Source organism: Columba livia, chromosome 4, assembly GCF_036013475.1.
Source record: "Columba livia isolate bColLiv1 breed racing homer chromosome 4, bColLiv1.pat.W.v2, whole genome shotgun sequence".
NCBI classification, from domain to species: Eukaryota; Metazoa; Chordata; class Aves; order Columbiformes; family Columbidae; genus Columba; species Columba livia.
The window spans coordinates 62,870,296-62,893,495 of record NC_088605.1 but is presented as its reverse complement, the minus strand read 5'-3'; the positions used below and the strand labels follow the sequence as shown (position 1 = coordinate 62,893,495).

The following is a 23,200-nucleotide window of genomic DNA, read 5'->3' as shown; positions in this document are numbered from 1 at the left end:
ACTGTTATTTCATAAATGACCCATTTTGTACCCAAAAATGTTTGTTCTATGGCCAGTGAAACTTTTCCAGTTCTTTCTTTCCTTAGCTGCAATACATCCAGCTTCTTACCGTGTTTTTCCAGAATATCTTCTACAAAATACCGTCTTTGCCATCTCCAGATTAGCCACTTCCTTAGGCTGCCTTTGAAATCCCCTGGCTCCCACCTGCAGCTCACACTGTACCCAGCTCTGAGCTGCCTGAGGATAACTGGCCACCTCGTCCCTGTTGATCGGCTACCTGGTGTGCTGAGCAGAGCAGATAATGGTGCATTTATTTTTTTGCTTTTTGCACAGTGAGGGCACTTACTGTAGCCTCTCTTCTCTACTTGGCTGCTGATTACCACAAAGCTTATTGAAATTTAGTTCCTATTGAAGAACTACTTCTTCTTGAAATGTAGTTGGAATTATCACATATTTTCAAGAGTTAATAGGGAGATGATGGAGTAGGGGATAAAAAAAAGCCTAGGCCTATCAATCTTATTTCCTTTGTGGCTGACTTAAGTCCTTTTGTTAAGAACACTGTTATTTGCATTGACCCTTACTGTTTCCATGGATTTACATGGATATAAATTGTATTTTGCATAATTCATTTTGTGTTTCCAATGCTGCTAACTCTAATATGTTCAAGAATCATGCTGTAGACAGATTTTGAATAGGAAATACTTTCAGTTTTGTGGTTTTAATTTTAGTTCAGTTCTGCAAGTACTCCCAAAGTTCTCAGGTGGTATTTTCCTCCTTTTGCTCAGAAAGATGAAATGGCAGAAAAGGCTGTCATCTCTTCACGTAAATAAACCTTAAGAAGAAAGTCTAGATTTTGCAAAACATGATTAAAACTGTAACAGCTGAAATTTCTGGGCTTCTCCATATCTCACGTAAGGAAAAACAACCCCACAGCAAGCCAAAAAAACTTTCATAGGTTCAAAAGGCCCTACTCATGGACATTGTAAGAGATTAAAGCCTGGGGATTAGTATAAATTCTGTGTTCCTTATAGGCTCTATTTATTGTACAAACAGTCCTTACATTGTTCTATTATGTTTGTGGTACAACAATTTCACTTGTTTTCTGTGATTGAATATTCCATTTATTAATCTCTTTAGCCATTTTTTCCCTTCTTTCTAACCAAAACTTTATAGTTTTAGGATAGTAAATTTATAAACCTTTCTTAGGTAACATACAAAATCCTTTTCCTGCCTTGATATTATTTCCTTGAATCCTTGAAGATATTTATACTGTTTTATATCCCCTTAATCTCCTTTTCTCTAAGCTGTGTAAATTAAGTTCCCTTGCTTGTTCTTCCTCTGTCATATCCTCTTAATCCTTGTATCATTTCAGTTGTCCAAACTACCATGAAACCAGCATATAGGTTTTCTGGGACTCAGAACATAAAAAGAAATTAACATCGAAGAGGCCACATTCTGCCACGACATGCTTCGGTGAGCATACCTCTTGTGGACAGCCTTAGCCAAAGAGAATTGCAATTCTTCTTGCACAGCACAGGCAGTTATATTTATTATGTATTATTATCAGGTTTTGGTAGTATTCACAGAATCTAGACACTTTTTAGGCATTAGATATTGTATTTCCCAGCCCAGTGAGGTCGAAATGGAAGATTTTGATCGTGTGCGAAAGCCCACTAGCAGAGACCCCTACAAAGAGAGCAACGTATTAAAACATCTGTGCAATTTCAGTTCCTTTAGAATCGGTATTTCTGACATATAATGGTATATGATAAATGTGTGTTTAGATTTTTAATGTAATTTCTCCTAATAATAACATTTCAGTAAGAGGATTTCTAGGACAGTGAGAGAGGAGGGAAATAGTTCAGATTGTGCAACATCAAAACCACTGCAGTTTTTGTCTGTCATGGCAATTTATGTCTCTTATCCCTAAATAATACACTGACAAGTTCATTCAGAACATTCAGATATAGATATAGATAATTTTATCTAAGTCAGAGCAAGGTTATAACATCAGTCCCCTAGCCAGTGATTTACAGTAACTGTCTTCTCTCTGAGGTGAGATACTAAATCTGCCAGAAATAGTGGGCAAAGCACTAGTGATGCTGAAGAGAAATATGTTTGTGTAGAAGGGCAGCTGAAGATGCACATCTCTCAGCTTCCTCTTCTGTCTCAGTATTGTCAATGTAAGTGAATTAGCACAATGAGCTGAATGTCATCTTTGGTTATATTCATTCTCCATGATGTCACAGGAATTCAGTGTATTTAGATGTTCATTTTCTATAGAAAATGTCTATAAAAAAACATGCTAACTTGGACAGGGAACAGAATCATTTATTGCTGTAGCATAAAAGAGAGTGTTTTAATATAGTGAAAAATAATGTCTTAAAACTGATTATGCTATTGAATATGTATAAATTTAGATACAATTATAAATGAGTAGTGTGATTGTTTGTGTATATCTACACTTTCAGTTCTAGGTTTTACATGTACACACAGAAGTACATACACTCTAGTAATTTACATTCTTGGTTACTCAACAGTAACAGTAGCTGTAGAACAACCTACTCTTTGGAAGCCTTTTGAAAAAGGTTTTGTGCAGACATACAACAGAATATAGTCCCTTCTTAAAAAACATTGATTTATTTCAACATTAACTTGTGATTTTATTTGGTGCAAAGTATTAGCAAGAAGTTAGGAACAGTGGAAAAGTCTTTTCTGACAGTAAAGAAACATGAATTCTTTCAGTGTCATTTAATGCAAAGTTTCATCATGGATCTGTCCCTCTACCTTATCTTTGGTCCTCATCATACCATTCTTCTACAGTTACAAAGAGCCTATCTCTTCCTCAACTGTAACATAATGATCTACTCTTGCTTCAAATATAACTTTCCTTTTGAGGATCCATGTAGATTTTAGTTTTATGTATTCAAGGTATGAGTATGATATTTTACAGTGAAACACTTACTTATGGTAATGTCAGGAGCATTCCAAATCATAGCCTTTTAAGATAAATATAAATATAAATATGTACATATTATGTCTAGAAATATTGAATGCAGTGAAAGCTGGGTGTTGCAATTATTGGAAGAACTACATAAGAAGATACAAAGAGAGATTAATGCAGTTCAACTGACAATCATAAGTAGAAAATATAATTTAACTTCCTTTTTAGAGCCGTGTTGAAGGTAAAAAGCTAGATGGGAACCATTAGCTTTTAACAATTTATAATGCTTTTAAAAGCTTCCATACAATGACTAAAGAAAAGAGGAAACATATTGGTCTGCAATTCAGAGAAGGTCATTTCCATTTAGGCATAGAAAAAGTATCTTCCCAGTTGTTTATCTGTAAACTATGTACAACACAAACAGAGGTTTGATCAAAGGAGTAGACACGTGTAAAATTATAGAAGGTTAAATTGGGTGCTTGTCTTTCAGCAAAAACATCAGCATGTTGACATGCAGAAACACATTTCAGAAAAATACATGGGTTTCTTTTGAGAATTTTTTCACTAGCACCTAGTGCTATCAAATTAAGCCTAACGTAAAGTAAATTAACATAGTACATACATTGTTAAATTTCAAAAGAGCATCAATGTCTATGAATATATAAAGTGAAATCTAAAATTGAAATAAATATATCTTACTTCAGTCTAGCATAGAACAAAATTTGATATGTAATATTCTTTGATAAAGGAAACATGAGTGCTAGGGATTTATATTAAGCTGTAAAAATACTATTAGTTTCTTTAAACTCTGTACTTCCATCCAAATAATGTTAAGGTAATGAGACAAAAGGATGAGGACTGAACATTTGTTTGCAGGTATAAGTGGTTATACATCCATACTATCCAGAGAATCCCTAAAGGATTACAGAAACTAGGCCAGCTCTGGTCAAGTTTTCTGATTAGCAATTGAAGAGAGAGCTAGAATCATCTACACCTATGGTGTGTAGCTATCAGCACTGAGGTCAGCCATTGCAGCCCATGGTTTGAGCAGCCAGCTGGCACAGGGGGCTTCCCAAGGAGCTGCAGCCTGGCCCTCCCCTGCCCGAGAGGACTTGACTGCAACCGGGGGTGATTCCCTGCACCATTTGGGTATTTTGTGCCTTTCCTGTTGAAGTGGGGCTGTTGGGTGTCTGGGAAAGACAGGGTCAAATGTTGGTGAGATAAGGACAGGCTTGGGAGCTGGGACACTCGAGCATCCCCAAGGGGAAGGAGAGGCTAGAAATGGGCTTCAAGTGCATTTAGACAGAAGAGAGCTTGAACCCATTTTTGTTCCACTTTCTGTAAAAGCATTTGCTATTGAATAAGAACAGTTTTTATTTGCGTTGTGATTCATAACTATTTCTACTTTATTTTGGAAAGAGAAATAAATGGAGATCAGCCCATGGAGATCAGAGACTGCAAAGGTTCTTGTTTCATCCAGATGCTGTTTGTTAATCAGCAAGCAGCCTCCCCAAAATAGACATAGGTCCTTTTTCCATCCCTCACAAATACTTTCTGCTAACATTTTATAAAATACATTATTTTTATAAGTGTTATTGTTTTGATAGGTCTTGATGGGTGGCAAGAACAATGGTTTCAAATTTAAAAAGCACAATAGTAAAACTCCAGTGGGACCTCCTCACCCAGCAACACTGGAAAGAACAACATTTATAAACTTTGTAGTGCTCAGGATGAGCCTGCATTAGAGTTTTACCTCAAAACAGGCATGAAGTTTGGAGGTGAATCTCCCGTTCACTTGCTGCATTGCGGTTTACTTTGAAGAACGAGTTTGGAACATTTGAGCCAGTTTCTCTTTGAGTGGAAGTAAACTCAGAGCTGCGCTCCTGGCACGTACTATTGGGGCACTGTATGCCCCAACACTTAATGAGTCCCAAGCCCACAGAGCCAAGCTACAGCTTGTCTGAAGTGAAATCCCCGAAGCAGACAGATATTACATTGACATGGGGTCCTCAGCATCAACTACTCACTCTCCAGTTCTGTCATTCTGCTTAATAGTGTAGGTGCAGCAAGTAAACATACATTTGGTTAATAAATAACAGTTTATTACAGGGGAATAGAAAACCACAGTAAGCTATATTCAAAAATGTATCATAAATACTTAATTCCTGAAGTGTAACTACTGTACAGTCTTTGTCTTCATTGAGGCAAATCCTAGAACAGCTGTTGCTTTTCCTCTTATGAAGTCTCAGTCATAGCAAGACTGAAGGGTTTTGTAACCTATCCTGATGGGTAACAGGGCCCAAATTCAGGTGATTTTCGTTTCACGACCTGAGGTGATTTTTCTGTTGCTCCCTTGCCAGCTATGTTATTCAGTCTGCTGGCATCTCTAGTGAAATACATACTGATGGTTTCTTTTATTTCAGCTCTTGCATTCAGTAATGGTTCACTCTTATAAGGTGGGTTCTGCAATTTTTCTCATACTTCATAGGTGATTCTTAAACAGGCTTTTCACTTCACAGCATACAGTAGGCTCATGAAATGGTATTCCTGAAAAAACCCAACTTTTGTATCTCAGTACTGGAAGAAAACTCTAAAGTGTAACTGGCCCAGAAACAAACATACACTATTATAACCCAGATTCTTCTCCCCTTTCCTTCCTTTTCCATGAAAATGACTATTTTTTTCCATTGGCCCTATTCAGTTTGCATTCTTCCTGCTCGTTCCTTCTCTGTCTCACAGTCTGTTTCCCTCTGAAGGTCTAAGCCAAGGGCATTTTGATTCTCCCCTGATGCTCAACCAATATCTTTGTTATTACAGCTCAAAAGTTCTCATTAAATTTCACCATGACAACAAGCCCTAGATTATCATGTAATAGGTGAGTAACATTTCTAAATATGCCATCATCTTATATTTGGTTCTGCTAACATGTTAATCCTCATCTGCCCAGATTTAAAAGCTCAAGCCCCTTCAGGCTGCTTTGGCCAGTGTATAGGTGCATGCTGATCTGTCCCAAATAAGAATGATTTTGGGAGCAAGAAGATCAGGCTAGGGTGCTTCTAAGAATGCAAAGAAATTTTTGCTACACTTGACTGGTGCTTCACTCATGCTTTGGTTGTCCAGTTTTGGAGATCAAGCAACCTACTTGGATGATTCGGCTTCTGTGACAGGCAATTTAGTTATTGCTTTTTGAATCACAATGTCCCTTAGTCTGGTTGGTTTTGGTGTCCCAGCCAGCTGGCTATTGTGAATATCCTTCTTAGGTTTCTAATTCTCTAATACGGATGATTTAAGGACCTTCTTCTGCACTGTCATTTTTAGTACTGAAGCACTGATCTGGCTTTCATTGCCTTCTGAGGTTAGGAATTTATTATCAGACTGAGATGCTGTCAATGTCTTTTATGTTGAGGAATGTAATTCAGATCTGGAAAATGCCATAATGTGATGCCATGCACCTTGAAGAAACCTATTACATGACTTTGGGTGGAGTCCTAGAATTTGACAGCTATATGGACTTAATCCAAACAATTAAATGAATCTCTCTTCAGAGCATATGGTGTAGAGAACATGTCATGTTTGAGAAATATGGTTGGCTTCTAATCTTGATTTTTAATTTTACGACAGAACAATAATTTGGCACAGCATACAGGCCTTTTTTTTTTTTTTATCTTTTTCTTCCTGTTGAGTATGAATGTGTTTTGTTCAAAGACAGAAAAAAAAAAAATCTTTTCAGGAAAATCCAGTTTTCCCTTGCATATATCATAGATATTACTTTTTGTCTCAGTTCTTTTGAACTACAGTTTGGAATTAATGTGGCTGGTTTTATTTCTTATTGATACTAAAAGTGTGTGATGGAAATTAAAAATCCAAAGACTCAGCTGTTCAAGATTTATCTCTTGGTCTACATGAAGGAACCGACTGGACTTATTGTTACTAAAAAGATGATGCTGGAGAGAAAGGATTCATTGTTTGATATACCAGTAATTTAGCAACGTAGCCTGTTCCCCCGCCTGAGTTGCATACTGATGTTTTGTAGTCACAGCAGAGTCCAGACTGGGTGATGGAGAGGTATGGCACTGTTTGAGCTGCACAGAAAGCAGCAGGCTCACTCTGTTCAGGTGTCTGGCAACATCTTGGATGAGATCCTGCATCCCACCGTACCAGCAGGGATCTGCCATTGATTGCTGTCTGCTGAGCCAGAGGCATTATACCCAATGTCTGATCAGACACGGAAGGACCTTTGTGCATCACTTTATGCTTTCCAGACTCACGCACCCATCTCGAGCAAGTCCCCATCCAGTCTGGGTGAGGTGAGGAGCAGAAGGCTCCTGCTTGCCTGGTGCAGAGGCCAGACAGGATTCTCAGCTCAGCTCTGCTGGGCTCAAGTCTGCTGGGCTCTGCGCCACAGCCTCACTGAGCCAGGGTTTTTCTCTAAGGAACTAAGGGGATTAGGCTTTTAAGGGGAAATTTAAGAGGATTGCAGATTTAAGAGATGGCCAAAGGGGCACATTTATAGCTTTTTAATTAAAAGATATTTTGGCTCAAAGGCCAGAAGGATTAAAGAACCAGTAAAACCAAGTTAAATGTCAAACGCAGGGTTAAACCACAAATTACGCATAATTCTAATGGATTTTTAGCTTCTAACTTTTTTTTTTTTTTTTTCCTCTGAGATTAAACAATCTGTAAAGCTTATTAAGGTCATTTCCTATCAATCTTTCTCTTTTACCACTCCTCCCCTCTTGCCCATATTTATGGCATTACAAATACATTTAAATCCAACACGAGAATTTGGATGGCTGGTGTTATAAAAAGGAAGACCTTTAACAGACTATGTCACACTCACATTTTTGAAGAAAAAGCTTGTATTTTATGAGAGTCGTAACTGAATCTACATTTTCTAAGCATAGCTGTGTTTGAATATTTAAATGTACTGGGTTTTTCTTTTTTCCTTTTATGCCTACTTATTTTAAATGGTCCGCAGTATATGGAAGTCAAAGAAAGAAGCAAAGTATCGATCAGATTATATAAAAGAAATTTTTGCAGGCCTAATGCAAAAAACCTGTTCCCAATTTTCCCTATAAGAATCTTGTCATTATACTGTTGAGTCATGTAACATTATGTTGAAGTGAAAGTGAAGGTGTTAAGTCAAAAGAAGTAATTTTAACTTTTTAATTATTATACGAGTTCTGCCCTACAGCACATTTTCTTAAAATTGTACCTTTTGTTCAGCACCAAACTGCATGAATTACTTATAAGTCATGCAGATCAATATCTCAGAATGTCTTACAAATAATAATTTTATTCAGCTGGGATTTTTTCTGTTGTTGCTGTTCATTCACCAACATTTTATTCTCAGTGTTAATAGCAAAAATTAGCTAGTGAAAGCAAAAGTCTCTTGTAGAATGAATCTGCAAGTTCAAGGACACAGCTAGTAGAACCGATATTACCATACACCTGTTCCTGAGCACAGCAACCAGGATTGTCATGTATTGTGATATCTGATGCCTGGAATCACTGGATATGTCACGTTATTTTTTACCAGTTGCATTGGTCATCAACTGCACCATCATTCCATGTGTAGCATATTAACCATTTCCACACAGGGGCCACATGCACTATATCTGCTCTAGAGCTCATCAGTGATAAAACCAGTAACAGGATCTTGCCCACTAAAGAACTGCTTAACATATTAAGGGAATTTGAACCATTTCAAACAGCTTTGTCTTTGGACATTTTTATTATTACAGAATGGTGGGGAGACTTCTGGTCAATATGCTGAACATATTGACAAGCATGTCAAGTACTCAGCCATATATACACTGTTCTGAATGCAGAGTGACTAGTGGTATAACCTAAGCGAAAAAACAAAACAAAACCAACAAAAAACGACAACTATTTTCAATGCCCAATACTTCTTCATTTGCCATCTTATTTATTACAATCTAATTTTCTCTTTGGAATGAAGGCTACTGAAAACCTAATGGAAAATCATTTTAAATAGCATTTAACAGCTGCTAGAATCTTGATACTTTCAAAAAATGAAGGAAGATAAGTGAATATTACTGAAAACGAATATTTTGGGTATAGCACTGGCAGCATTTCACAGGAAAAGTGACCGATGTGTGGCAGATGTCTGTATCTGCTTGTGGTTTCAGTAAACTATTTTATATCGTGTTAAGGTAAATTTGTTAGGCTATGCTCAGTCAGGAGCATCTGTAAAGTCATCTGCTTTGAATATATTTTGAAAGTTCAGCACAAGGTTAAAAGGAAAAACACCTAGGAGCAGAAGAAGTAAAACACTGGTATGGGAGTCACTAAATCCTCTGTTTTTCTGAAGTCCAAGCAGAAGATAAAATACAGTGTTGCATTCTTCCTTAAATTTCTACCAAGGGATTTCTGTCAGGACACTCTTTTCTACTTGCATATTGTTTGATTCAGAGCTTATATCAGCTCCCCGGAACTGACTTTAATCCATGAAACCCTACTGCTTGCTGCATGTCAGAGGGTAAGCCACATGGAGCTGGGCATGGCTCTGCTTTCTCCTTTATGACATTTTTCATATATCCAGAGCAATGCTAGGATTTACGCTGCTGTAACAGACAGTAGCTTTTGACCCTATCTCTCCACATGCCTTGGTTTGTACAATTCTCTTATCAATCCTAAAGCAAAGATGTTGTTGGATCCCTTTATTAGTGAAATTCTTTGACCTTATGGAATGAAAAACATCTAAAAATATGTTCATCCGCTATTTGTTGTCTGTGATGTTTTGAATAGGTGGTGCAGTCAGGCTTGCTGTGTTTTGCTTTCTGTTTTAGCACAGACTTGGTTCAGATTTCTGTTTACTGCTAGCAGCCAAAGGTTCTGGCATTTCAAATGCAAGTGTTCCTACTGTTTCTCTATCAGCACTTTTGTGTGTAGTCTAAGCAAAGAGATGGATTGAAAGGGTGCTGAAGCTTTGAAAAGCAGATATTCTGTTATTAGTCACAGCAACAGCAGCATGTCTTTCTCAGAGGAGAGGACCCCCAGGAGCTTCCTACCCAGGTGCTGTAACTTTGGAAACAGGGTGTCCTAGCAGGGTGGGCTGCCTGGGCTAGGGCACTCCATCCCCTCCTGCCTCTGCAGCAAAGGCTTCCAGCCCCACTCTTTCTGAACATGGATGTTGTATATTTATAAACTCTTACCTGGGCTGTGATTTGACATTTCCTTGTTTTCCAAATTAATCCCATTACCAACCACTAGGACAGCTGGTTGTGTCCCAAAGCATTTTTCTTCATAGAAATAATAACAGAAGAGCCTTCCCTGTGTGCCGTGTGGTTTGTCTCACTCTCCACTCTGTCAGGAACTTGGGAGGCCTAAATCTTGCCCCAAGTTGTGCTTGTGGTTTTGATGGTCTAAGTCACTATTTAATCATGATTCCTTTAGATTTATGTTAGTACAGCTGAGTGGTACAAAGTTGAACTTTGTGTATTTTCCCTTGATCATAGTGTTAAGTGTGCAGGTCAGAGTGCTTCTTGGTTCTTCCAGGATGTTTTTCTCCATTAACTTCTGGTATGCTTTTTGAAGATTCATTCCTGCCCATGTGTGGGAGGATAATCAGATACTGATTCCTGACTCAGTTTTTCTCTTTACTTTGTATTTCCTTCTGTGTTAATGACATGAAATACATAAGTGAAAGCCATAGTGTCCTCCTACTTTCTTTAATATTTTTGTCCTGTATTGATATCTGTTACTTTTGTATTGATCTTTAACATGCTACCTTCAGTTACAGTGTAATGACTGAATACCAATAACATCAGTCTATAAAACAGTCAAGTAGAACAACCTGATCTGCATAAAAACACTTGATTAACATTTTTTACAACACTCTACTCCGAAATAAACAGACCATACTGGATTTTAACATCTGGGCCACAACAATTCATGCAGAGGTGACAAGTTTTTTTTTCTTCTTTGCAAATACTGGCCATTTTTTCATCAACTTTTTCATCAGGGCACAGCTGTTGCTGCAGAGCACCACATATTCTCATCTGAAATGCGACTGATGCTCACTTCTGTTTACTTCTACAAGACTCTGTTTTGCATTGGGTACAATTCAAAAAAGACAAACGTCTTGATGTGCTTTAAAAAGGCATCACATCACAATTTAGAAAACAGCCTTTTATTTGTGCTTATATAATAGCTACAGAAATACGCTTCAGTGCTATGTCTCCTTAACAGAAGTCTCGAGCAATTTCTTTTCTCAAAGGGAAGGACAATGGAACAGACTCCCTTTGTATTAACTTGTACTTTCAGCCATTATGTTATTTTTTAAAACAAGCCTTCCACTTCCCAGGGCAACTTCATTCGCTTAAACTGGTCAAAAAGAGTGCACACCAGTGCACATTCATAAAATGTTGTGCTGTTTTGTTTTGTTTTTTTTTTTTTTTTAATTACCCTAATATCTTATATATTTTCAGGGTAGCAACTATGCTTACTTTCAGTTAGCAGTGAGAATCTTTGTGTATGAAAAAATGTACTACAAAACCTTGATCTAAAATGCAACTTTTTTTTTTTTAATCCAAAACAATAGCTGGTACCATTTAACGTTGCCTTTTGAACAAGGTTTCAGTAACTGTTTGAAAGATAAGTATAGTTTTCAAAGTGTGAGCGGCTTTCATGTTTTTGAGAGTAATTTTTTTCTTTTTTTTTTTTTTTTTTTAACTGGAGTACTGGAGAATTCTGTATATAGTTCACATTTCCAAGTCCTGTATACCTGCAGCTTGCTGGCTTTCACACATTTTGAAATGATCATTTACAAAAAGTTGAGCCCTAGTACGCTGTGGCTCTGTGACGTAGAGAGTTAAGGGCTACATGGTTTTGATACGTCTGATTTGGCCTAGTGCAAACACTTAAAAATCCTAAACTGTGCAGTGAATTCACATTCAATTCATTTTTCTCAGATGCATAAAATTGCAGTTTAGGTAGCAAATTCTGTTAACCTATTTCTTCTCAGCATACAGCAACATGTATCCCTACAACTTTCCCCTGTTTTCCACAGGTTATCTTTAATAAATTAAAAAAAAAACAACAACAATAACAACAAAAAAACCCACAACCAAATGAAAACAAACAACCCAAACAAAACAAAACAAACCAACCAAAACCAGAAATCTGTTCAGCATGAGCATAAGTTATAAGTATATGGAGGGAGAACTTCTAAGAGGATCTCATTCCTTTAATAACCACTTCTACTCAGATTTTTTCAGGTTCTCCAGTGATTTAATTTTATAAATACTGTAATTTAATTATAAAAATAATCTAAGAATGGGTTCTACATTTGAAAATACAGGCAAAAGGCAGCAGTGATTAATACAAGGTTTAAAATGGGAATAACATACTTTTCTGCAAATCTAAATTTGAGAAGGAATACCTGAACTGAGCTTTAAAACAGGTGAACAATCAAGTAAGACTTTTAAACCAAACTCTGTATTCTGCAGGTTTCTTCATGTGATAATCAGCCCACCAAAATAATCAATAGGTTGTCAGTCAGACCTTGGATGCCCTCCAGGCCCCTGTGGAATAATGTCTGTTAAATGGACATGGAAAATGGGATCCTTATGATTTTTGCCTCAGACCGTGGAATAACCGTTTTTGCTGTCGGCTGCAGCGGATTCACTTTTTATTGCTGACACAGCCTGGGAGCCTTGGAAGATGTAAAGGTGTTTTTACTGGGTCTTGGTCTCACTTATGAGACCTTTTAGCTAAAATGGACTTAATTCTGTCTCCATTATCACTTTCCTCAGGTAAGTCTTTGGATATCAAAATTCTCATCTCATTAGCAGACAAACAGGAGGTTGGGAAATTTTCAAGGAAATCATTCCAGTATTTGCAAGCCAGTGGGTTTCCCCAGTGTCATGGGAACATTTTTCACTCATTTTATAGTGTAGGTAAAAGTTGAGGAAGCTGTAACATCCACGTTTAGCTATTCTGCCAGCCTAGAATCAAAGTGGCTTAATGCCCAACCTCTTGCAGTCTTTCAGCACGTGATCTTGAACTACTTTGATAAGTATTAATTAAACTGCAGAACATGCCATATACTTTTATGCCAAGAGAACAGAAAATGAGCTATCAGTAAAATTTGCACAATGAGTTCAACTAAAAATGCCTATGTGCAAAATGCTAGCTACCTTAGTTAATATTTGTCTATTGGGAAAGTTTTTAATAATATATCTGTAAATGTTCTGGGCAAAGGCAAGGGAACACTGAGAGCAATGAAAATATTTCAGAATCGTATTTGATAGGGTTTATGGTGTTTATCTGTTTATGTTTTGCTTTTCTATATAACTATTCATCTGTTCTATTTTTCTGGCAATTAAAATTAATTATTTTTCATAGATTCCCAAGACGCACTACACTCCATTTATTTGTTATACTACTGACCATGATTAATGACCAACCACAGTTTGAATATCTCATTTTTAATGATCATGATAAATTGTAGCCCATCGTGGCAATTTAATATGCTTATCATGCAAAATCTAAGTCAAAAAACTTAAATTATATTATAATTAGGAAGCACATCCTAGCTGGGAAGCACAAGAATAGTTTGCCATTATAAAACTTGCAGTTCGGTGCTTTCACTGAAAGCCGTTTGTACCACAGAAACTAGCTGTTCTCTTCTCATGGGAGTATAGGTCGTGAACTTAGCCTGTCAGGTAGCAAGATTAAAAGGTTCCTTAAAAGGTTCCTCATATGGTCTCTAGATTATATGAGATGCATTACTGTGAGGCTACTGTTTGGCTAGAGCTAAATAAAATAGGGTGGCACATATCTCAGCCCACAGCATGTCCCACCTCTGTATCATACTGAGAGCTGGTGACAAGCATCACTCCCCTTTTCTTCTCCTTTGTTTTTGTACCCAGGAAAACTGTGGACATGTGGGCTAGAGAGGAGCTGCAGCACTTCCTAACACAGGCTCTGAGAGACTCAGATATCAAGCATCACCCCATCCGTAGTCTGAACTTAGTCTCTCTGAATGTCACATTCAGTATGACACTTTTCCACGCTTAGTTTCTTCCTACTGTGATGACTTCCCTCATCCTGCTGTCTGTCATTATTCTCTGGGTGACAGCAGAAGCTGAGAGTACAGAACCATCAATCCCAGTCCAGTATCACCTGTTGGCTAAACTTCTGGTGGAGATACTCATTAGCAGTTTACCACTTGATTTTAGTTTTTAAGCCAACACCAAACACAATAATGAAGAGAGTAACTCATCTTTTTAATGATTTTTTTTTTTTTTAATTACTACTGTAACATTTGTGGTTTCTCTAAATGTGCTTGTCCAATCATCTCTGAGTTAGCATCTTGCACTTGGCAAAATGTTATTTTGGAACGGTCTGTCTGTTTGTGCTTCACATAAATGGTCTATAATGTCTATTGAAATTAAGTTGTTCCATGGTTATAAGCAAAAACAATCAATTCACAAGATGTTTAAAATTCAGTGTTAAGTTTGTCAGTGGAAGTCACTTCAACAGCAGTTCTTTAAAACTGGTCTCTTGCTGTCCTTGTTCTTGACAAGGCCAAGAGAAGAAAAATCATTATACTCCTCCATCACAGAACTTTATAGGGGTGGATTACATAAAGTATCGGTGGGAAGAAGCTGGACACACAGAAGAGTAGGACCTCACTGCTGTCATTGACAAAACAGAGCTCTGTCAGGGTAAGCTTTTCTTGATTTAGTAGGGTCAGTACACTTTGTTCCTAAGAAGATGATAGAAATTCCAAGAGGTCTCTAATAAACCTTTTAATAAAAGTGAGAATTGACAGAATATCTTACAATGGACACGATCTAATAATGAAAAAAATGATTTAACAAAAAATATTTTAAATGTTAAAAATGGCTTTGCCAATGGAGATAGCAACATCATCTTATGCACTGAGATGCAGAGAGCTCAATATAATTTCAGATACATATATATTTTTACGACTAATTTATAGGGTCATTTAAAAATATTCAATTTAAATGCCATCAATGTTGTCTTAATGTTTTGTAATCATAATGTTGAATTTTCAGTGCTCTTAGAACTTTAATTATAAAGCTGAATTTTACTAATATCCATTAGGTAACTCCTAATTGAAGCTACATCATAAGTCTGATGCGGCAGTACTAATTGGTATAATTAAATTCTAATATGCATCAGTAGACTATTAAAAAGAGTTAAGAACAGAGGAAGCCAGTTTGTGAAACTTCTCATATCTGAAGTATTCCTATAATAAGAAAGAGTGCTGACTGTACTTCTTGCCCATTTTATTTTAATTACTATATTAAAAATGTGCTGATGTTTCCTTGACCAAAATTCACTTTTTCTAAAGACATATATTTCACATCTACTAGTATAGTATTTAAAGTTCTTGTCGTTTATTGTATTTTCCTTATGATTTAAGCACCCTTAAAATCTTTAGGATTAAATTTAAACTATGATTTTTCCATCTGGGTTTGGCTTTAGACTGACAGTTTGCTGTACCAGAGTATGTGTTTTGGCGTTGTGGAGTCTCCTTCTCTGGAGACATTCAAAACCCGCCTGGACATGTTCCTGTGCGACCTCACCTAAGCGTTCCTGCTCCAGCAGGGGGATTGGACTAGATGATCTTTTGAGGTCCCTTCCAATCCCAAACATACTGTGATACTGTGATACTGTGATGTGTTTTATTTTTATTGGATGGTTGAATATTGGTTGGATATTTTCATAGCAATTCACCACATTTCTGAAGTAATTCACCTTTAATCACAACAGTTTAGAAATTGGGATGGCCAGTACTCAAAGATACACATGAAAATCTTCAAAAGTCTGAAATTTCCAGATTTTGCAGGTATCTCAAAGGGTAGAGGGTCAAGCTTTGGTTTCATGAGTTTGCAGGCAGGAAATGTCACCATTCAGGGAAACCACTCTGCTACCTTCTGAAGTAAAGATGGGAGTTCAGCTGTGTGCCAGGACACCAGTACCAAAGCCACCAGTGAAGGAATTCAGATTTCTCTAGCAGCCTCTATCCATCGACATTCCTACTATCTAGCTGCAGAACATCAGCTCCACTTGAGTTCCTCAAGAGCTGCATACAGTTAAAGGGCTACTTCTGGGCATAGTTTTTATAAACAAAAACACTGTATCAACTGACATAGAAGAAATGTATGCACTAAGCACTGACTTTGTGAAAAGTAAATTCCACTACTTAGTGTGATCTTTCAGATAGTAAATACTGTAGTAATCAAGGTATATAACCTGCAGTTAGCTTGCTGGCTAAATGTGCTGTCAGATGGAAATTCTTTGATCTTACAGATGGAGTAGATTCCTTAGCCAGATACAGCAGATATCTGTTGTTTCTTCCTTAAGATAAAATATATTCTTATGTGGTTTATTTTATCTTAATATGGTAATCAGATGTTCAGAATCATTAGGCATAAGAGTATAATAGTATGTTTTTTGTCACTTAGCAACCATTTTTTGAAGATAAGATTTTTTTTAAATTGTTATTATTATTTTTTAAATTTTTGAAATACCAGTCTTTGGTATAACTTGTAACAAGGATAGGTCAGTGTTTTGGGCCATACAGGTACATTTTTAAGCCTGACAGTATTCAAGAAGAGACTTGACAACGCGCCCAGACACATGGTGTGAACTGTGGAGTTGTCATTTTCAGGGACAGAAGCTGAACTCAATGATCTTTGTGAGTATCTTCCAACTCAGGACCTTCCATGATTTTCAACTGATCCTTTAATTTCATGGTTCTGGCTATAATATTACAGACTGAATTTTATTTTGTGATTTAGTCTTTTAGAGACTGTCTTGTAGATCTAGAGATCTTTACTGATTTTCATATCTTTACATACCGTATGATTTCTCACAAAGTTGAATATCTAGCAGACAACTTGAAAATTGTTCAGGAGGGCCTTAAAATATCCAAGGGGCACTTCTACACACAGTATCTGGAAGGATAAGAGATTTCAGCTTCACACTAGACACAAGAATGGATTAGCTTTCAGGATTTTAAATGAAGCAACATGCAGCAGGAAGGCCCAATCAATGAGCTGTTTAATCAACTGGAGAAGTAGTGATGAATACCTGGGGTTTTGTCAGTAACTTACATCATTATTAGTACTTTTTTATTTATTTATTTGCTAAGTGAGGAGGATTTTGTGATATTTTCCCTGAAAATTAGTGCTTTCCAGAACACAGGGCTCCTGCTTCATTGGGTAGTGAAAACAGAAGGAATAATACATTAATGATAAATAATGGAAGGAGAATAATCTGTGATAGTAACTTTTGAAAATGTTTTTTTCCTTTGCTACTATATGTAATACTGTTTCCATTTCTCTCTTTAACGCAGCCCATCATTTGAAAATGTTATTTTTTTCTTTCATTCTTTCACTTTTATTAATAAAATCTCATTTTTATTTTGTATTGTTAAAAACAGTTTTTTCCTTTTCAGTTGAGATGAACGGTGGAAATCAATGTTTTTACTAGCATATTAAATCAAAATCAATGGCCACAAAGATCACAGCAGTGTCTTGTTCAACATTGTGAAAGATAATATAAAGGCAAAATTATTATTATAATTATGGCAGATTTAATAATCAAAATGTCAGAAACAGGAAAGTCATAGGCCTATTGGAAATTAGAGAATTTAAACTATTATTTTGTTGATGATTTTTCAACAACCTATAAAATTGGTCATGCATCCAGAAACCACACTTGACACACATATAATATTTTTGCTCTATGTACATCAGGATCGCTTTTGCAGAATTGTTACTGATACTTTAATGAAAATGCATATTGAGAATCCCAGTTGAGATTCCAGGTCCATATTAAATGCAAAAGGGAAAATAACAAAAGTAAATTTAGTATGATTAATGAACAAAAGACTGTAACCCATTTTCCACTTTTACTTTGTGGTTACAGTGGCAAATAGCATAAGACCATTAAAATGAGACTTTATGCTTTCTGGCAATTTGTTAGAAGCACACTATACTTTAAATATTTTCAACATCGTAAGGTAAGTGAAATTTATGTATCTTTAATGGAAATACAGTGCTGTAACCAGATGCATTTAACCCTAGCACCAGTCGTTATTATAACAGAAAAATTCCTCGTTAAGCTCTATGGCTGCCTCCTTATCTTCATTGGCCTTTTCTTCTCTTGACATAAGCTGGTCCAGAGAACCAAGGCTGTTTGGGAAAGTCTGTGTTGACAGCATTCTGACATACTACATGTGCCTTTGGTAAGTAACACCAGAATATATAAATGAGTTGACTCCAACAGGTAGTAAACAGTGGAACATTAAATACACTGTTTACCCACAGTTTCTGTGTATGCCTCATCAGAATTTAGTATCTTCAGCTTTTAGTAAAATAATATGTGTTTTGCAGAATGATCACATACTTGATTCAGTTGCATTTTCCTATTTTCAAAATTGCAACCATTCTCCTTTAAACATTCATTGTAATACTTGATGTTCAAAGAGCTGGATCAGCTGTTTCAAACCTTCTCAAGTTTGAACCTCCCTAACTCAGATCATTTGCTAGATCATTTGTGGTCAGTGTACAGTGAAAGAGTAAAGAAATTGCGTGGGATGAACAGCAGAACTCTTGATTCGTCTGTTCACAATTTACTACACAGCTATTGTGTGCTTCTGTAACCGGGTATAAGGGGAATGACTGCAAGAGAGTCAAGATGATGCTTTCCTGAGAGCAGCTGAAGGTGTTCTGGGTGGAAAATATAGTAGAGTTCACTGGAGTCAGCGAGAAAGACAGGGGGAGAGACATAGCTAGTCAAGGTCTTGCAGCATGATTGTATGTTGTTAAATGACTGGATTGAGCAGTCCCAGTGCCAAATCTGATTGAAGATGGGATGAGACTTCTAGGCATGTAGAGACAATTGTGTAGAGATTCTACCATTCAGAATGCCTCTGTGAAAAGGATTTCATAAAACAGAAAACCAGTTCTACTTTACAAGGAAACGGCTGGTAAAAGGAGAAATTTGTTTTCATTTCTCTTTAGCAGTCTCCTGTCTATCAGGTGTTGAGTTTTCCACATTTAAAGAGCCTCTGTTAATCTCATTTCTTATTTCTTTCTGTAATTTGAGGAAACAACACCAGTTTTAGAATTTTGAAGCCTTTTGGCACATCTCCTTCAAAAAGATGCTCTACCTCAAAGCTTCTGCCAACTCAGGATCCCACTAGAGCAAGCTTAAGAAGAATTTACAAACTAATAGCATCTCCCCAGAAGATCTATTGTTTATCAGATTTCAATTGCCTGAGGTCTTCCTTGTAAAAAGAAATTTTTCTGTAATCCTACTGTTAGCAGATTATTGAAAAGAGATTTTAAAAGTAATTATGTAAAGTAACTAACAGATCATTTGAATATCAGGTAAAAACCTCTCTCTTCTGATGGGACTTCTTATTCAGTCTTAAACTCTGAATGCTCAAATTACCTGTATGACAGCACAATACATTAAATATTTAGTTAGTCCTGCTAGGTACTAAAAAGCTGCCCACTCCGTTTTAATTCAAATTAATGGGACAAAAGCATTCTTAGAATGCCTTGGAGCTCTCAGACATTAGATGCTAGAGGGAAGTGAAACAAACCCTTTTATGTACAAGAGTGTGGATGGACCATATCTCTTTCAAATATTCATGAATGAATGAACTATGTTTGTCCAATTCCAGAGGAGTAAAAATAAGTGGTTTATTCATCTTTTCATCATTTCACATTATAATCTCATTATGTGGAAGCCAATTGCTTTTATGTCTTTAATTCATTTTTTTATTTTTAGAAAAAGTTCTTTTATTGCAGAAGGAGTTCTAAGGCCTCTGCAAGCAGCTGTGCTGCTGTTAAATTTAATGGGCTCCAGCTGTGCAAGGGTATTGTCAGGAAGAAAAAACAAAACCCCTGGAAGAATAAACAGGAAAACACGATACTTTTTATAGGTTATTTGTTTATTGGGAGGATGTATCACTGAAGTGATATGTATGTACGTTTTTGTTTTTTTTTTAAGAAGCATTGAAAGCATACTTAGTTACATATCCATGCAGTATATTTTTGCTAAACTGAGACACCATAGTGATGCAATTAAAGGTCTACAGTGGAGTAACTGTTAACAGTTGAACATCCTTTTACGCATTCTTTATGTGATAGAGAATTCGGAATCATGTTTCCCTATGTATTAGCCAACTTGCTTTAAAAGCTGGCTCCAAACAGAAAACCCTTCAGCCCCTATGCATGGAGCTACAAGAAATCTCCTCCACCACCCTTGCTGACTCTGCCTCTTATTTGCCTCACTGCATGCACAGAGCTGCATCACTGGCTGCACCATATGAGCTCTGCTGGCTACCTAAGGGGCAAACACCATCTTCTGTGTCCTGTTGCCCCTTGTGTTGCCTCACATCTCCGTTTCTGAGATATTCTAGGAATGGGGAAAAAATGATGCAGTTACTGTTGTTACTATGTCCCCCTTGGCTGCTCCTTTCCCTACAACCTGCTCTGTGTCAAGTTCTCCAGCAGTGTTTTGGTGAGGTAGCTGTTGGAGGTGATGGTACCAACAACTGTTCCAACAGCAGTTGACCACCACGACCCTCTCCAGGAACAATGCTCTTGCTGGGGGGCTGCTGTGGTCCGCTGATGACATCTGCCATGGATGAGATATTTGTGACATTCACGCATGTCCATCATGCTTGAGTCCCAGACAACATCTTACCTAGGATTATTAGAAATAGATGTATCAACCCAACAGAGCATGAAAAGTGCAGTTAAAATAGAGACTGTGTATAGTGATTCCGTTAATATAGTGAGATTTCAAATTTGTGTTACATACAGACGTGCCTAACTTCAGATACTGAAAATCTGTTGCTTTTAAGGAAGGTACTGATTGCCAATCTTCTGAAAAATCAGACCCTTCCTAGCCTTTTGGTAATGATCCAAAATGTAAGCTACTTTTCTACTGCCTTCTCTCTAAACAACTCATTTCTTCTACCTTGCTGACTGAATAAGCTGATCTTGCACAAGCTGAATATGATTGAGACAATAATGGTCTAATTGAGTGTTCCTTATTTACAAGTTAACTTGGAAATACTATGAAATATGTATCTTTGATTTGATTTTTTTTTTTTTTTTTTTTTTTAGATAACCACTATTACATTCAAAGGGAGAGGCATAAGTCTTGGAAATGGCATATGGAAAGTAAACCTCTTGTGGAGTACTTTGGCTGCAGAAGCAGTTCCAGCACTAGACTAAAAGCAGTATTGTCAGACAGAATTGCACCATTTGGTAGACTAGTAAGAGTTTCTCCTGTAGCTGGGTGTCACGGAGATTTGCACGCCTACTTTATCTCTTTAAAAATAATCCCGCACCGTGTTAGGCAAGTGTGTACTTCTCCGGGACTCAGGGCCAGCTCCGGCATTTTTTTTGAGTGAAGCCACGTGTATGCACCCTGTTTCTCGCAGGTTAATTTAAGGGACAACAGAGTCCAAAACAACTTTTATTAGACCAGGGTTTTAGCACTCCAAAGTGACTTAAATAAAGGTTCGGATATCAGCTGAGGAAAATTATTTGAGGGGCAGCAACTGATACAACCAACAGGCGGTCCACAGCGTGCATACACGTGGCTTCACTCAAAAAAAATGCCGGAGCTGGCCCTGAGTCCCGGAGAAGTACACATTTGCCTAACACGGTGCGGGATTATTTTTAAAGAGATAAAGTACGCGTGCAAATGTGCACGGAAAGTTACTCGTGCATATGTGCACGGGAGGAAAATACACCCCGCGATTAGGCGAGGGTAAATTTATACAAGCTCAAATGGAGCGCGGAAAGTTATATGTGCATATGTGCACGGAAAGTATAAGTATACTCGCAATCCTGCGAGAAGTTTTACTTACATCCGTGGCGGTAAGGCAAACAGAGTCTCCATTCAGGGGAGGGGGGGGGCTCTCCTGGCGGCAGTGGCTAAACTCATACTCCAAGAGACCCCCACACAAAATGGGGCTGTCTCGACGAGAGTCCCATTTTTATCTGATCAGATCTGACTGTAGGCACTCTAGAAGCTTCTCTGCACCCCCCACACTGGCTGTGGGTGCCCCTGAAGCCTTACTCTGGCTGCTGGCACCCAGCGGCTCGGCACTCCCCTCTCCCAATGTCCCAGGAGCCAGGGTGCTCCGGGCCAAACAAAAGAAGCTGTTAGCCTCAAGTAGCAGAGAAAGGGGGAGATGTGCCATACTGAAGGAGGGAGGGGGGTTTGCATTCTGCCACACTGGGCAAAGCCGAGTATATACTTCTGCACCTTTGCTTGATTAAGTACTTCAGGTCATGAGTTAGAACCATTACAACTACATACCCCACACGTGAAATTGCCTGACTGTTATCTGGTGTTTCACACTCGTCCGTGTCACTGTATCCAGTGTCATTTTTTACCCCATTATTCATAGTCTAAGTAGTCTAAGTCTGTTCCAGTTTAAAAACACTGCATTAATGAGATATGAGACTAAGACTAGCAAGCACATTAAACTTAGATTTAAAAAATTATTTTTCCTGGAATTATAAATACCTAGTGCGTTAACCTAAGCACCACAAATTTCTTTTAACTGTTATCTTTCCTGTGTAATGATGTGGCTTTGAAATTACTTTTTAAGAAATACTCATCATGAATACAAAATGTTAATTGTCAAATATCATCACAAAAAGATCCATTATTTCAGTATGTTTTCTGTCTTTCAGCTATGTTTTCTAGTTATTTTTAATGCTTAATCCATCATTTTGTGACCTTCACCATGGGAAAGGTAAATGTAAATCCTTCCAATAGCAAAGAAACTAATAGAATGAAAAAGAAAACTGTTTGTTTTGACAGAAATGCCAAAAATTAAAACAGAGTGCCATGGTAAAGCTCGGCTCTTCAGATGATTCTCTAGAGACTTCATAGTAATTATTCATTTTACACGCTTGTATTTGAGGATAGGTAAACAAGACCACCATCAGATTTTTAAACTGTATCAAGGGAGAGGTTGCAAACCTACATGAAACTTCTGATTTTTTTTTTTTTTCTGTATCTTTAACCTGTTATAATATTATTTTTTTTTTTTTTTGTAACACAAGCAAAAGCAAATGATTGCCAGGTTGCGAACAGGGAGCAGTAAAGACCCTTGATCATTTCAACACTCCACCTCAACAGCCTCAACAAGATGAGGCATTACTCCATTTTGCTGTGTTCATCTTCTGCCCGCATACTGCTTTCAGT

At 37.3% G+C, this 23,200-nt stretch overlaps 1 long non-coding RNA gene across 1 annotated transcript in view; it reads left to right on the top strand.

The window, feature by feature from the left end:
* The window catches only part of LOC110357101 (uncharacterized), a 131,643-nt gene that overhangs the window by 60,600 nt on the left and 47,843 nt on the right, over positions 1 to 23,200 (top strand). The window contains exons 6-8 of the long non-coding RNA XR_010472403.1: positions 1,373 to 1,473; positions 12,418 to 12,723; positions 18,126 to 18,197. This is a non-coding gene — a long non-coding RNA (uncharacterized LOC110357101). The remainder of the gene's footprint in view (positions 1 to 1,372; positions 1,474 to 12,417; positions 12,724 to 18,125; positions 18,198 to 23,200) is intronic.